Below are 15,264 nucleotides of genomic sequence, written 5' to 3'. Positions count from 1 at the left end.
CGGGTGGCCGTGTTGGGCAATAGATGAGCAAGTTATAACCATGAAATGGCTCAAGCAAAGAGGCAGGTTAGCTCAGATAGATGCAAGAATGATACATGCCACTGGGACGGACCCGAGCGGCATGGGGATGATGCAACCCGAGGGGCGCCCCCAGCAGGGTAAGCTAGAGATGCAAAAGGATACACGTCGCGGGGACAGACCCGTGCAACTTGGGGATAATGCAGCCTGAGGGGCGCCCCCAACTGAATGAACTGGAAAGAGTCACGTGATAACGCTGCCGGAGTGGTGTTAGAGTAGCCGATGATGCGTGCCCAAGAGTCGTTCCTCACGAGCCGCCAGGGCCCTGAGCCTTAGGAGGCTCCAGGGGCTTGGGTGGTTCCTTGAGGAGCGTCGCCATCTCCGCAAGACAGCGTGATGCCTGGCCTCCTGAGCCTCCAGGATGCTCCGCAAGTGGCACTGGTGGGTGACGGCCGCATTCGGCAAGCCAAATGGCATGCGGACGTTGCTGTGAGGTAGACCCTCGCACCGACCAATGCATGAAGGCCAGAAGAGCTCCTGAGATGCTGATACGTCTCCAACATATCTATAATTTTTGATTGTTCCATGCTATTATATTATCAACCTTGGATGTTTTATATGCATTTATATGCCATTTTATATGATTTTTGGGACTAATCTATTAACCTAGAGCCCAGTGCCAGTTTCTATTTTTCCTTGTTTTTGAGTTTTATAGAAAAGGAATACCAAATGGAGTCCAATTGACGCGCCAGTTTTTGATGATTTTTTATGGAACAAAAGAAGCCCCTGAAGCAAAAGAGTTGGGCCAAAAGAGTCCCGAGCCATCCACGAGGGTGGGGGCGCGCCGTACCCCATGGGCGCGTCCCCCTATCTTGTGGACGACTCGGAGACCCCCCCCCCCTGACGTGAGACCTACGCCAAAAATTCCTATAAATACAGAAACCCCCAAAAAGAAACCTAGATCGGGAGTTCAGCTGCCGCAAGCCTTCGTAGCCACCAAAAACCAATCTAGACCCGTTCCGGCACCCTGCCGGAGGGGGGAATCCCTCTCCGGTGGCCATCTTCATCATCCCGGCGCTCTCCATGACAAGGAGGGAGTAGTTCACCCTCGGGGCTGAGGGTATGTACCAGTAGCTATGTGTTTGATCTCTCTCTCTCTCTCTCTCGTGTTCTTGATTCGGCACGATCTTGATGTATCGCGAGCTTTGCTATTATAGTTGGATCTTATGATGTTTCTCCCGCTCTACTCTCTCGTAATGGATTGGGTTTTCCCTTTCAAGTTATCTTATCGGATTGAGTCTTTAAGGATTTGAGAACACTTGATGTATGTCTTGCATGTGCTTATCTGTGGTGACAATGGGATATTCACGCGATCCACTTGATGTGTGTTTTGGTGATCAACTTGCGAGTTCCGTAACCTCGTGAACTTATGCATAGGGGTTGGCACACGTTTTTGTCTTGACTCTCCGGTAGAAACTTTGGGGCACGCTTTGAAGTTCTTTGTGTTGGTTGAATAGATGAATCTGAGACTGTGTGATGCATATCATATAATCATACCCACGGATACTTGAGGTGACATTGGAGTATCTATGTGACATTAGGGTTTTGGTTGATTTGTGTCTTAAGGTGTTATTCTAGTACGAACTCTAGGATAGATCGATCGGAAAGAATAACTTTGAGGTGGTTTCGTACCCTACAATAATCTCTTCGTTTGTTCTCCACTATTAGTGACTTTGGAGTGACTCTTTGTTTCATGTTGAGGGATAGTTATATGATCCAATTATATTATTATTGTTGAGAGAACTTGCACTAGTGAAAGTATGAACCCTAGGCCTTGTTTCCAAGCATTGCAATACCATTTTCGCTCTCTTTTATCATTAGTTACCTTGCTTTTTTACATTTTCATATTATAAAAACCTATATCTACCATCGATATTGCACTTGTATCACCATCTCTTCGCCGAACTAGTGCACCTATACAATTTACCATTGTATTGGGTGTGTTGAGGGACACAAGAGACTCTTTGTTATTTGGTTGCAGGGTTGTTTGAGAGAGACCATCTTCATCCTACGCCTCCCATGGATTGATAAACCTTAGGTCATCCACTTGAGGGGAATTTTCTACGGTCCTACAAACCTCTACACTTGGAGGCCCAACAACGTCTACAAGAAGAAGTTTGTCGTTTGCTCTAGTACTTCACTTATATCTTTTTAGAGCAAGGCGGTAGTTTTATTTTGAAGAAATTGTTGAAATCTCATGCTTCACTTATATTATTTTGAGAGTCTTTAGAACATCATGGTAATTTTCTTGGATTATAAAGTTAGTCCTACTATGATGGGCATTCAAGATGGGTATAATAAAAACTTTCATATAGAGTGCATTGAATACTATGATAAGTTTGATACTTGATGATTGTTTTGAGATATGAAATTGGTGATATTAGAATTATGCTAGTTGAGTAGTTGTGAATTTGAGAGATAATCGTGTTAAAGTTTGTGATTCCCGTAGCATGCACGTATGGTGAACCGTTATGTGATGAAGTCGGAGCATGATTTTTATTGATTGTCTTCCTTATGAGTGGCGGTCGGGGACGAGCGATGGTCTTTTACTACCAATCTATCCCCCTAGGATCATGCGCGTAGTACTTCGTTTCGATAACTAATAGATTTTTGCAATAAGTATGTGAGTTCTTTATGACTAATGTTGAGTCCACGGATTATACACACTCTCACCCTTCCACCATTGCTAGCCTCTCTTGTGCCGCGCAACTTTCGCCGATACCATACACCCACCATTACCTTCCTCAAAACAGCCACCATACTTACCTATTATGGCATTTCCATAGCCATTCCGAGATATATTACCATGCAACTTTCCACCGTTTCGTTTATTATGACACGACCCATCATTGTCATATTGCTTTGCATGATCATGTAGTTGACATCATATTTGTGGCAAAGCCACCATTCATAATTTTCCATACATGTCACTCTTGATTCATTGCACATCCTAGTACACCGCCGGAGGCATTCATTTAGAGTCGTATTTTGTTCTAAGTATCGAGCTATAATTCTTGAGTTTTAAGTAAATAAAAGTGTGATGATCATCATTATTAGAGCATTGTCGCAGTGAGGAAAGGATGATTGAGACTATGATTCCCCCACAAGTCGGGATGAGACTCCGGACAAAAAATAAAAAAATAAAAGAAAAAGAGGCCATAAAAAAGAGAAAAGGCCCAAATAAAAAAAGAGAGAAAAAGAGAGAAGGGGCAATGCTACTATCCTTTTACCACACTCGTGCTTCAAAGTTGCACCATGATATTCATGATAGAGAGTCTCCTATGTTGTCACTTTCATATACTAGTGGGAATTTTTCATTATAGAACTTGGCTTGTATATTCCAATGATGGGCTTCCTCAAATGCCCTAGGTCTTCGTGAGCAAGCAAGTTGGATGCACACCCACTTAGTTTCTTTTGTTGAGCTTTCATACATTTATAGCTCTAGTGCATCCGTTGCATGGCAATCCCTACCCACTCACATTAATATCTATTGATGGGCATCTCCATAGCCCGTTGATACGCCTAGTTGATGTGAGACTATCTTCTCCATTTTGTCTTCTCCACAACCACCATTCTATTCCACCTATAGAGCTATATCCATGGCTCACGCTCATGTATTGCGTGAAGATTGAAAAAGTTTGAGAACATCAAAAGTATGAAACAATTGCTTGGCTTGTCAGCGGGGTTGTGCAGGATTTAAATATTTTGTGTGATGAAGATAGAGCATAGCCAGACTATATGATTTTGTAGGGATAGCTTTGTTTGGCCATGTTATTTTGAGAAGACTTGATTGCTTTATTAGTATGCTTGAAGTATTATTATTTTTATGTCAATATTAAACTTTTGTCTTGAATCTTTCGGATCTGAATATTCATGCCACAATAAATAAAATTACATTGAAAATTATGTTAGGAAGCATTACACATCAAAAATTATGTTTTCATCATTTACCTACTCGAGGACGAGCAGGAATTAAGCTTGGGGATGCTTGATACGTCTCCAACGTATCTATAATTTTTGATTGTTCCACGCTATTATATTATCAACCTTGGATGTTTTATATGCATTTATATGCTATTTTATATGATTTTTGGGACTAACCTATTAACCTAGAGCCCAGTGCCAGTTTTTGTTTTTTTTCCTTGTTTTTGAGTTTTACAGAAAAGGAATACCAAATGGAGTCCAATTGACGTGCCAATTTTTGATGATTTTTTATGGAACAAAAGAAGCCCCCGAAGTAAAAGAGTTGGGCCAGAAGAGTCCCGAGCCGTCCACGAGGGTGGGGGCGCGTCCTACCCCCCTGGGCGCGTCCCCTATCTCGTGGACAACTCAGAGACCCCCCTGACATGAGACCTACGCCAAAAATTCCTATAAATACAGAAACCCCCCAAAAGAAACCTAGATCGGGAGTTCAGCCGCCGCAAGCCTCCGTAGCGACCGAAACGAATCTAGACCCATTCTGACACCCTTCCGGAGGGGGGAATCCCTCTCCGGTGGCCATCTTCATCATCCCGGCGCTCTCCATGACGAGGAGGGAGTAGTTCACCCTCCGGGCTGAGGGTATGTACCAGTAGCTATGTGTTTGATCTCTCTCTCTCTCTCTTGTGTTATTGATTTTTCACGATCTTGATGTATCGCGAGCTTTGCTATCATAGTTGGATCTTATGATGTTTCTCCCCCTCTACTCTCTTGTAATGGATTGAGTTTTCCCTTTGAAGTTATCTTATCAGATTGAGTCTTTAAGGATTTGAGAACACTTGATGTATGTCTTGCATGTGCTTATCTGTGGTGACAATGGGATATTCACGTGATCCACTTGATGTATGTTTTGGTGATCAACTTGCGAGTTTCGTGACCTCGTGAACTTATGCATGGGGGTTGGCACACGTTTTCGTCTTGACTCTCCGGTAGAAACTTTGGGGCACTCTTTGAAGTTCTTTGTGTTGGTTGAATAGATGAATCTGAGATTGTGTGATGCATATCGTATAATCATACCCACAGATACTTGAGGTGACATTGGAGTATCTAGGTGACATTAGGGTTTTGGTTGATTTGTGTCTTAAGGTGTTATTCTAGTACGGACTCTAGGATAGATCGATCGGAAAGAATAATTTTGAGGTGGTTTCGTACCCTACAATAATCTCTTCGTTTGTTCTCTGCTATTAGTGACTTTGGAATGACTCTTTGCTGCATGTTGAGGGATAGTTATATGATCCAATTATGTTACTATTGTTGAGAGAACTTGCACTAGTGAAAGTATGAACCCTAGGCCTTGTTTCCAAGCATTGCAATACCGTTTTCGCTCTCTTTTATCATTAGTTACCTTGCTGTTTTTATATTTTCATATTACAAAAAGCTATATCTACCATCCGTATTGTAATTGTATCACCATCTCTTCATCGAACTAGTGCACCTATACAATTTACCATTGTATTGGGTCTGTTGGGGACACACGAGACTCCTTGTTATTTGGTTGCAGGGTTGTTTGAGAGAGACCATCTTCATCCTATGCCTACCACTGATTGATAAATCTTAGGTCATCCACTTGAGGGAAATTTTCTACCGTCCTACAAACCTCTGCACTTGGAGGCCCAACAACGTCTACAAGATGAAGGTTGTGTAGTAGACATCAGATACGGCCCTGTTGAGCCCTGGAACGTCGACGCAGACATGCAGCTCGCCGTCCTCGCCAGGATGGGGGGCTATTCCAGTTGGTGGGTGGCGGTTGCCACGCATGGCCCTTGCCTCTTGAAGCTCCTGGGCCGCCTTGGCGATGAACTCTTGAGACCCGGGCGCTCCTTGCCTAGTGCCCACCCGAGGGAAATGTGCGGCGAAGGACGCCTCCACATGGTGCCCGAGCGCCTCCCTCGTGATGTTGGCTAGGTCTGAGGCCCTCCAGAAGAGAGCCCCCGAGCCTTGCCCGAGGAGGGCGCCAGGCGCGCCTTCCTATGCGAGGGAGGGAGGCGCCCCAGCTGTGGGCGCAGGTCCTGAGGTGGTGCCGCTGGAGACGCTGCTCTCCTGAGGCCCCGGGCGGAGTAGCTGCTTCTTCTTATTGGGGATGGCCTCAGGAGGGTACGCGATGCCTTCGTTGTCGGGGTCTTCGATCGTAGCGGCTTGGAAGGCGTGCTCAAGGGAGCACACCGCATCTCTTTCTTTGCAGGGGACCGTGATGATGCCTCCACTCCCTAGCATCTTGAGGACGTTGTAGCCGTGGTGGGTTACCGCCATAAACTTAGCCAACGCCGGGTACCCAAGGATGGCGTTGTATGGCAGACGAATGTGGGCGGCGTCGAAGTTGATGAGCTCGGTGCGGTAGTTGTTACGCTGGCCGAAGGTGACAGGGAGGCGTGCCCTATCGGGGTGGTGGAGCCATCGGTCACTCCTGAGAAAGGCATGGTAGGCTATAGCTGATCGTATGGCACTTGGAGGCTATCGAATGTGTCGACGGACAGGATATTGAGCCCCGCACTGCCATCGATGAGGGTCTTGGTGACTTGGACGTTGCTGATGACGGGTGAACAAAGCATCGGAAGGACGCCGGCGGTCGCCGCGCACTTGCGCTGGTCCGCGGAGCTGGAGGTGATGGCCCACTAAGACCACCTGAGCGGGCGCGTGGCCTAGAGCCTGGGAAGGGCCGTGTTCACCTCACGATCACACTGCTTGAAGATGCACTGAGAATCTGGGGCCCGAGCACCGCCTAGGATGCAGGCAATAGCGCGCGGCTCCTGAAAGCCCCCAGCCCCCTCGTCCTGATGGTGGTCTTCATTCCTCCTCGGTGGTTGCAGCAGCGAAGGGAGGCCAGCATTGCCCTGAGGATGGTTCTCACGAGGCTGGTCCCTCCAGGCGCCCTCGCGAGGCTGGTCCTACTAGTGGTCCTCGCGAGGCTGGTCACGCCACTCCTGACGGTGGCCGCGGTCATCCTAACGTCCCCCACTTCGTCCTCCTCCTTGGCCGTAACCCCAGTTGTTGCGCTCGGGGCGCCGACCGAAGCGTCCATCTCGAATGGCTCTGAGCTCTTGGCAGCCATTAGTGTTGTGGTTGTGTACGTTGTGGAAGGTGCAGAACGTACGGTTGCTCTTAGACGACTCGGGGTGGTCCCGGCCGCGCTTCGAGTCCGGCTCCGCCGCGAGCACGGCTACTCCCTTGTGCTTCACGTCCTTGCCCTTGGCTTTCTTCTCTTCGGGGTCAGCAGCTGGGAGCTCGAGGAGGGAGAGGCGCCCCTCCTCAGCTCTTGCGCACTTGGTCACCATGTTGAACATCTCCAGGGCCGATCATAGCTCTTCGTGGATGGCGAGCTCCTCCTTCATCTTGACGTCACGGACGCCATCGAAGAATGCGGAGATGATGGCCTCGTCCGTCACCTTGGGGATCTTGAGGCGGATGCTGTTGTTGTAGGGTTTCCCCTGATTGTTGCTTGATGCACCGCAAGTTGCCTGCGGCTGGCGGGCGGTCGCGAGTACCCTGGAAGTTGGCGACGAAATGCTCGTGCATCTCGCCCCAGGAGGAGATCGATCCCACGGGCAGGTTCAGGAGCCACGAGCGAGCGCAATCCTTGAGAGCCATGGGAAACCAGTTGGCCATGACTTTTTCGTCGCCGTTGGCTGCCTCGATGCTCAGCTCGTAGAGCTGCAGGAACTCCGCAGGGTCGGGGGTGCCATCGTAGTGCGGAGGCAGATCTGGCTTGAACTTGCCTGGCCAAACGACGGTGCGCAGCTCGGGAGTAAAGCCTCGGCAGCCTGCTGTGGTCACCGGAGCCCGTCGCGGCGGTGGAATCTGGTCTTGGCACCCACGCACCGCCACGGCAGGCGGTGCGCGGTCTTGACGCGGTGGTGCAGGGAGTGCAGGAGCATTTTCTTGTGGTCGAGGGACATCCTGGCAGGTTCTTTCTTCATGCGCGGGCACACGACATGGCGGATCATGCCGCAGGGCCACGCGTCTTGGGGCGAGGACACCATCTTGATGCGGAGGAGGTGGAGGCGCTCTGTGAGCCGCACGTCTCGGTGCGAGGGAGCCGTCTTGGTGCTGGGGCGGCGGAGGCGCTCCGTGAGCTACGTCCCTCGCGGCTGGAGGCGGGCGAGGTAGCAAGAGGGATGTGCAGGAGAGCCCCCAGCGGCGCTGACGAGCTTGGCGATGTGGTCCAGCCAGTCTTCGTAGAGGTCATCGACCGGGCGGTAATGCAGGAGCTTGCGTGCCATGAGCAGTGTGGCTTGTGCATCCGTGGGCGCGCGACGAGCGTGGGACGACGAGCTGGCCGGAGTCAGCGATGGGGTGGTGGTACGGTCGTCCCGCCGCACAGAGGGGTGTAGCGATGATGCCTGCTGCTCGTTCGCTGTCGGGCCGGTGGCGGAGTTCACAGTAGGTGACAGAGAATGGCGGGAAGGTCCACCAACGGGCGCCATCTGTGCGACGCGGGCGGCGAGGGCAGCGCGGCGCTCAACACGGGCTCGCCGAGCGTCTGACATGGATGCGATGGAGCCGTGGAACATGGATCGACAGAGGGAAAGCTTCAGCGCACCCCTACCTGGCGCACCAAATATCGGATTATGGGTTCCGGCAAACCCTTGAGGTTCGAACACTGGGGTGCGCACGAAGATCTCTCCCCCTAGCTCACACTCTCGCAACGATCTGAAAGCCTAGCTTGCCGAACCCGAGGAACAAGGGACACAAGAGTTTATACTGGTTCGGGCCACCGTTGCGGTGTAATATCCTACTCCAGTGTGGTGTGGTGGATTGCCTTGTAGGCTGAGGATGAACAACTAGAAGGGAAGAACGACCTCCTGAGGAGAGGTGCTCTTGAGCTCGATGAGCTTGTGTGGTTGGGGATGATCTGAATGATCCGTCCTCTGATGAGCCCCCTGGCTACGGTGGTGGCTAGCCCTATTTATAGAGGCCCGAGTCCTCTCCCCAAATATTAGGCGGGAAGGGATCCCACACGGCCAATTCGAAGGGGGACAACGAGTACAAGTTATCCTGACAAAAGGTAATCTTCGCCTGCCAAAGGCTCTGGTGGTGACGCTGTCGTGGGCTCCGTGATGACCTCCGTCTTGCCGTCCTGCTGGTCTTGGTCTCGTTGCACCGATATGGAAACCTTTGCCTGATGCCTCGGGACTCCTCACCTGCACCTGCCTCTTTAGCACCAAAGAGGAAATTGGCACTCTGCACCCGCTGGCGCCTGACTGGCCTTGGTCGTCATGGCTCACGTCATGGAAACCTCACGAGGTGTCCATTGCCTTGATCTCTCCGCTCCTTGCGATCCAGCCTAGTGAGGTTGCCCCTGAGGAGGTCTTGTGTTGTCCGCCTCGCGAGGCTTGGCCCCTCGCGAGGGTCTTGAGCGTTGATTGATGAAGATGGGCCGTACCAGGCCGCTGGTGGAGCCACGCCCTGGGCCGCTGCTACCTCTTGAGCACTGCGTTGGTTTTCCCTTGAAGAGGAAAGGGTGATGCAGTAAAGTAGCGTAAGTATTTCCCACAGTTTTTGAGAACCAAGGTATCAATCCAGTAGGAGATCACGCTCGAGTCCCACGCACCTACACAAACGAATAAGAACCTCGCAACCAATGTGATAAAGGGGTTGTCAATCCCTTCACGGTCACTTACGAGAGTGAGATATGATAGATATGATAAGATAATATTTTTGGTATTTTTATGATAAAGAGAAATAAAGATGCAAAGTAAAATAAACGGCAAAGGAAATAACTAAGTGTTGGAAGATTAATATGATGAAAGATAGACCCGGGGGCCATAGGTTTCACTAGTGGCTTCTCTCAAGAGCATAAGTATTACGGTGGGTAAACGAATTACTATCGAGCAATTGATAGAATTGAGAAAAGTTATGAGAATATCTAGGTATGATCATGTATATAGGCATCACGTCCGCGACAAGTAGACCGAAACGATTCTGCATCTACTACTATTACTCCACACATCGACCGTTATCCAGCATGCATCTATAGTATTAAGTTCATAAGAACAGAGTAATGCTTTAAGTAAGATGACATGAGGTAGAGGGATAAACTCATGCAATATGATATAAACCCCATCTTTTTATCCTCGATGGTAACAATACAATACGTGCCTTGCTGCCCCTGCTGTCAATGGGAAAGGACACCGCAAGATTGAACCCAAAGCTAAGTACTTCTCCCATTGCAAGAAAGATCAATCTAGTAGGCCAAACCAAACTGATAATTCGAAGAGACTTGCAAAGATAAACCATCATACATAAAAGAATTCATAGGAGATTCAAATATTGTTCATAGATAAACTTGAACATAAACTCACAATTCATCAGATCTCGACAAACACACCGCAAAAGAAGATTACATCGAATAGATCTCCAAGAGAATCAAGGAGAACTTTGTATTGAGATCCAAAGAGAGAGAAGAAGCCATCTAGCTAATAATTATGGACCCATAGGTCTGAAGTAAACTACTCACACATCACCAGAGAGGCCATGGAGTTGATGTAGAGGCCCTCCGTGATCAATGCTCCCTCCGGCGGAGCTCCGAAAAGGCCCCAAGATGGGATCTCTCGGGTACAGAAGGTTGCGGCGGTGGAATTAGGTTTTCGTGGTGCTCCTGGATGTTTGGGGGTACGTGGATATATATAGGAGGAAGAAGTACGTCGGTGGAGCATCGAGGGGCCCACAAGGGTGGATGGCGCGTCTAGGGGGTAGGCGCGCCCCCTGCCTCGTGCCCTGCTCGATCGTTTCTTGACGCCCACTCCAAGTCTCCTGGATCAAGTTTGTTGAGAAAATCACGTTCCCGAAGGTTTCATTCCGTTTGGACTCCGTTTGATATTCCTTTTCCGCGAAACCCTAAAATAGGCAAAAAACAACAATTTGGGCTGGGCCTACGGTTAGTAGGTTAGTCCCAAAAATGATATAAAAGTGTAAAATAAAGCCCATTAACATCCAAAACAGATAATATAATAGCATGGAGCAATAAAAAATTATAGATACGTTGGAGACGTATCAGCCGCAGGCAGGCAAGTCTGGGTACCCCCGTTTCCAGGACGCTGACAATGATAATATTGGATCTTGGAACTGGAATAGTTTGAAATTAGAATTTCACCAAAAAAATTATCCTATGAATCTAGTTCATCGTGATCGCAATTATATATATAATGTTTGGCCTCATGAAGGAGAAAGTATCGCTCTAACTTGGGCGAAGCTCAAGTCAATGTTATATTCATGCCCCAATCATGAGCTCTCAAGAGAAATTATTATTCAGAACTTTTATGCTCAACCTTCTCGTAATGACCAATCCATGCTCGATACTTCTTGTACTAGTTCTTTTATGAAGAAGACTATTGAATTCAAGTGGAATCTTTTGGAAAGAATTAAACGCAACTCTGAAGATTGGGACCTCGAAGAAGGTAAAGAGTCAGGTATTAAGCTTGATTTTGATTGTGTTAAATCTTTTATGAATACCGAGGCTTTTCAAAAGTTTAGCACTAAATATGCACTTGACTCTGAGATAGTACCCTCTTTCTATGAATCATTTGCTACTCATGTTGATCTTCCTAAGGAGAAGTGGTTTAAATATCATCCCCTATTAAAGAAGAAATCAAAGAACCGGTAATAGCTAAAGATGAAACTATCATTTATAATGTTGATCCAGTTGTGCCTACTGCTTATATTGAAAAACCACCTTTCCCTATTAGGATAAAGGAACATTCTAAGGTATCAACTATGGTTCGCAAAAGCAATATTGAAGCACCTAAACCCTCTGAACAAATCAAAGTGGAACCTAGTGTTGCTATGGTTAAAGATCTCTTGGTCGATAATATTGATGGGCATGTTATTTATTTCGTTGGTTAAATATAGAAGCTACGTCGGTATTTCCCCAAAGAGGAAGGGATGATGCAGCACAACGGCGGTAGGTATTTCCCTCAGATATGAAACCAAGGTTATCGAACCAGTAGGAGAACCAAGCAACACAATATAAACAACACGTGCACACAAATAACAACTACTCGCAACCCGACATGTAAAAGAGGTTGTCAATCCCTTTCGGGTAGAGGTGCCTCAAGATAGGCAAACAGACGTGAATAAAATTGTAGTAGATTGATAGATCGAATGCCAAATAAAATAAATAAGAATATAATGCAGCAAGGTATTTTTGTATTTTTGGTTTAGTAGATCTGAAAATAAAAGCAAAGGAAAAGTAGATCGCAAAGGCAAATAATATGAGAAGAAGACCCGGGGGCCATAGGTTTCACTAGTGGCTTCTCTCGAGAAAAATGGCAAACGGTGGGTAAACAAATTACTGTTGGGCAATTGATGGAACTTCAAATAATCATGATGATATCCAGGCAATGATCATTATATAGGCATCACGTCCAAGATTAGTAGACCGGTTCCTGCCTGCATCTACTACTATTGCTCCACACATCGACCGCTACCCAACATGCATCTAGTGTATTAAGTTCATGGAGAAACGGAGTAATGCAATAAGAACGATGACATGATGTAGACAAGATCTATCTATGTAGATATAGACCCCACCGTTTTATCCTTAGTAGCAATGATAAATACGTGTCGGTTCCCCTTCTGTCACTGGGATCAAGCACCGTAAGATCGAACCCACTACAAAGAACCTCTTCCCATTGCAAGATAAATAGATCAAGTTGGCCAAACAAAACCCAAATATTGGAGAAGAAATACGAGGCCATAAGCAATCATGCATATAAGAGATCAAAGAAACTCAAATTACTTTCACGGATATAAAAAGATAGATCTGATCATAGACTCAAAGTTCATCCGATCCCAACAAATACACCACAAAAAGAGTTACATCATATGGATCTCCAAGAGACCATTGTATTGAGAAGCAAACGAGAGAGAGGAAGCCATCTAGCTACTAACTGTGGACCCGAAGGTCTACAAAGAACTACTCACACATCATCGGAGAGGCATCAATGGAAGTGGTGAACCCCTCCGTGATGGTGTCTAGATTGGATCTAGTGGTTCTGGACTCTACGGTGGTTGGAATTGATTTTCGTTGACTCCCCTAGGGTTTCTGGAATATTAGGGTATTTATAGAGCAAAGATGTGGTCCGGGGGGCACTCGAGGTGGGCACAACCCACCAGGGCACGCCTGGGCCTCCTGGCACGCCCTGGTGGGTTGTGCTCCCCTCGGAGCACCCCCAGGCGCTGCTTTGGCCCATTGGGTGTCTTCTGGTCCAAAAAAATCCCCGTAAAGTTCCGTTGCATTTGGAATCCGTTTGGTATTGATTTCCCGCAATGTAAAAAATATGAAAAAACAACAACTGGCACTTGGCACTATGTCAATAGGTTAGTACCAAAAAATGATATAAAATGACTATAAAATGATTATAAAACATCCAAGATCGATATATAACAACATGGAACAATAAAAATGATAGATACGTTGGAGACGTATCAAAGTGCTGACCCACAAGAATAGGGGATCTATCGTAGTCCTTTCGATAAGTAACAGTGTCGAACCCAACGAGTAGCAGAAGGAAATGTAAATCGGTTTTCAGCAAGGTATTTTCTACAGGCACTGAAATATCGGTAATAGATAGTTTTGTGATAAGATAATTCATAATGAGTAGCAAGTAACAAGTGTAACAAAGGTGCGCCACGGTGGCCGATCCTTTTTATAGCAAAGAACAAGCCTGGACGAACTCTTATATAAAGCAAAGTGCTCCCAAGGGCACATGTGCATTATCGTCAAGTTAGTTTTCATCATGCTCATATGATTCACGCTCGCTACTTTGATAATTTGATATGTGGGAGAACCGTGCTTGGGTGTGATACGTCTCCAACGTATCTATAATTTTTTATCGTTCCATGCTATTATATTATCTGTTTTATATGTTTAATGGGCTTTAATATACCTTTTTATATTATTTTTGGGACTAACCTATTAACCGAAGGCCCAGTGCAAATTGCTGTTTTTTTGCCTATTTCAGTGTTTCGTAGAAAAGGAATATCAAACGGAATCCAAATGGAATGAAACCTTCGGGAGAGTTACTTTTGGAACAAGCGTGATCCAGGAGACTTGGAGTGGACGTCAAGAAAGAAGCGAGGAGGCCACAAGGCAGGAGGGCGCGCCCCAGGTGGGTGGGCACGCCCCCACCCTCGTGGGCCCCTCGCAGCTCCGCCGACCTACTTCTTCCTCCTATATATACCCATATACCCCGAAAACATCCAGGAGCATCACGAAACCCTATTTCCACCGTCGCAACCTTCTGTACCCGTGAGATCCCATCTTGGGGCCTTTTTCGGTGCTTCGTCGGAGGGGGAATCGATCACGGAGGGCTTCTACATCAACACCATAGCCTCTCCGATGATGTGTGAGTAGTTTACCACAGACCTTCGGGTCCATAGTTATTAGCTAGATGGCTTCTTCTCTTTCTTTGGATCTCAATACAAATTTCTCCTCGATTCTCTTGGAGATCTATTCGATGTAATTTTTTTTGCGGTGTGTTTGTCGAGATCCGATGAATTGTGGGTTTATGATCAAGATTATCTATGAACAATATTTGATTCTTCTCTGAATTCTTTTATGCATGATTTAATATCTTTGCAAGTCTCTTCGAATTATCAGTTTGGTTTGGCCTACTAGATTGATATTTCTTGCAAAGGGAGAAGTGCTTAGCTTTGGGTTCAATCTTGCTGTGTCCTTTCCCAGTGACAGCAGGGGCAGCAAGGCACGTATTGTATTGTTGCCATCGAGGATAAAAAGTTGGGGTTTATATCATAGTGCTTGAGTTTATCCCTCTACATCATGTCATCTTGCCTAATGCGTTACTCTGTTCTTATGAACTTAATACTCTAGATGCATGCTGGATAGCGGTCGTTGTGTAGAGTAATAGTAGTAGATGCAGAATCATTTTGGTCTACTTGTCGCAGACGTGATGCCTATATACATGATCATGCCTAGATATTCTCATAACTATGTGCTTTTATATCAATTGCTCAACAGTAATTTATTCACCCACTATAGAATTTGCTATCTTGAGAGAAGCCACTAGTGAAACCTATGGCCCCCGGGTCTATCTTCCATCATATTATTTTCCTAGCAACTTTCTATTTCTATCGTTGTTTATTTTGCTATCTTTATTTTCAAATATATACCATAAAAATACCAAAAATATTTATCTTATTATCTCTATCAGATCTCCCTCTCGCAAGTGACCGTGAAAGGATTGACAACCC

This window comes from Triticum urartu, chromosome 1A (genome assembly GCF_056163025.1).
Source record: "Triticum urartu cultivar PI428250 chromosome 1A, HENAU_Tu73, whole genome shotgun sequence".
NCBI classification, from domain to species: Eukaryota; Viridiplantae; Streptophyta; class Magnoliopsida; order Poales; family Poaceae; genus Triticum; species Triticum urartu.
Note: the sequence above shows the minus strand (reverse complement) of the source record.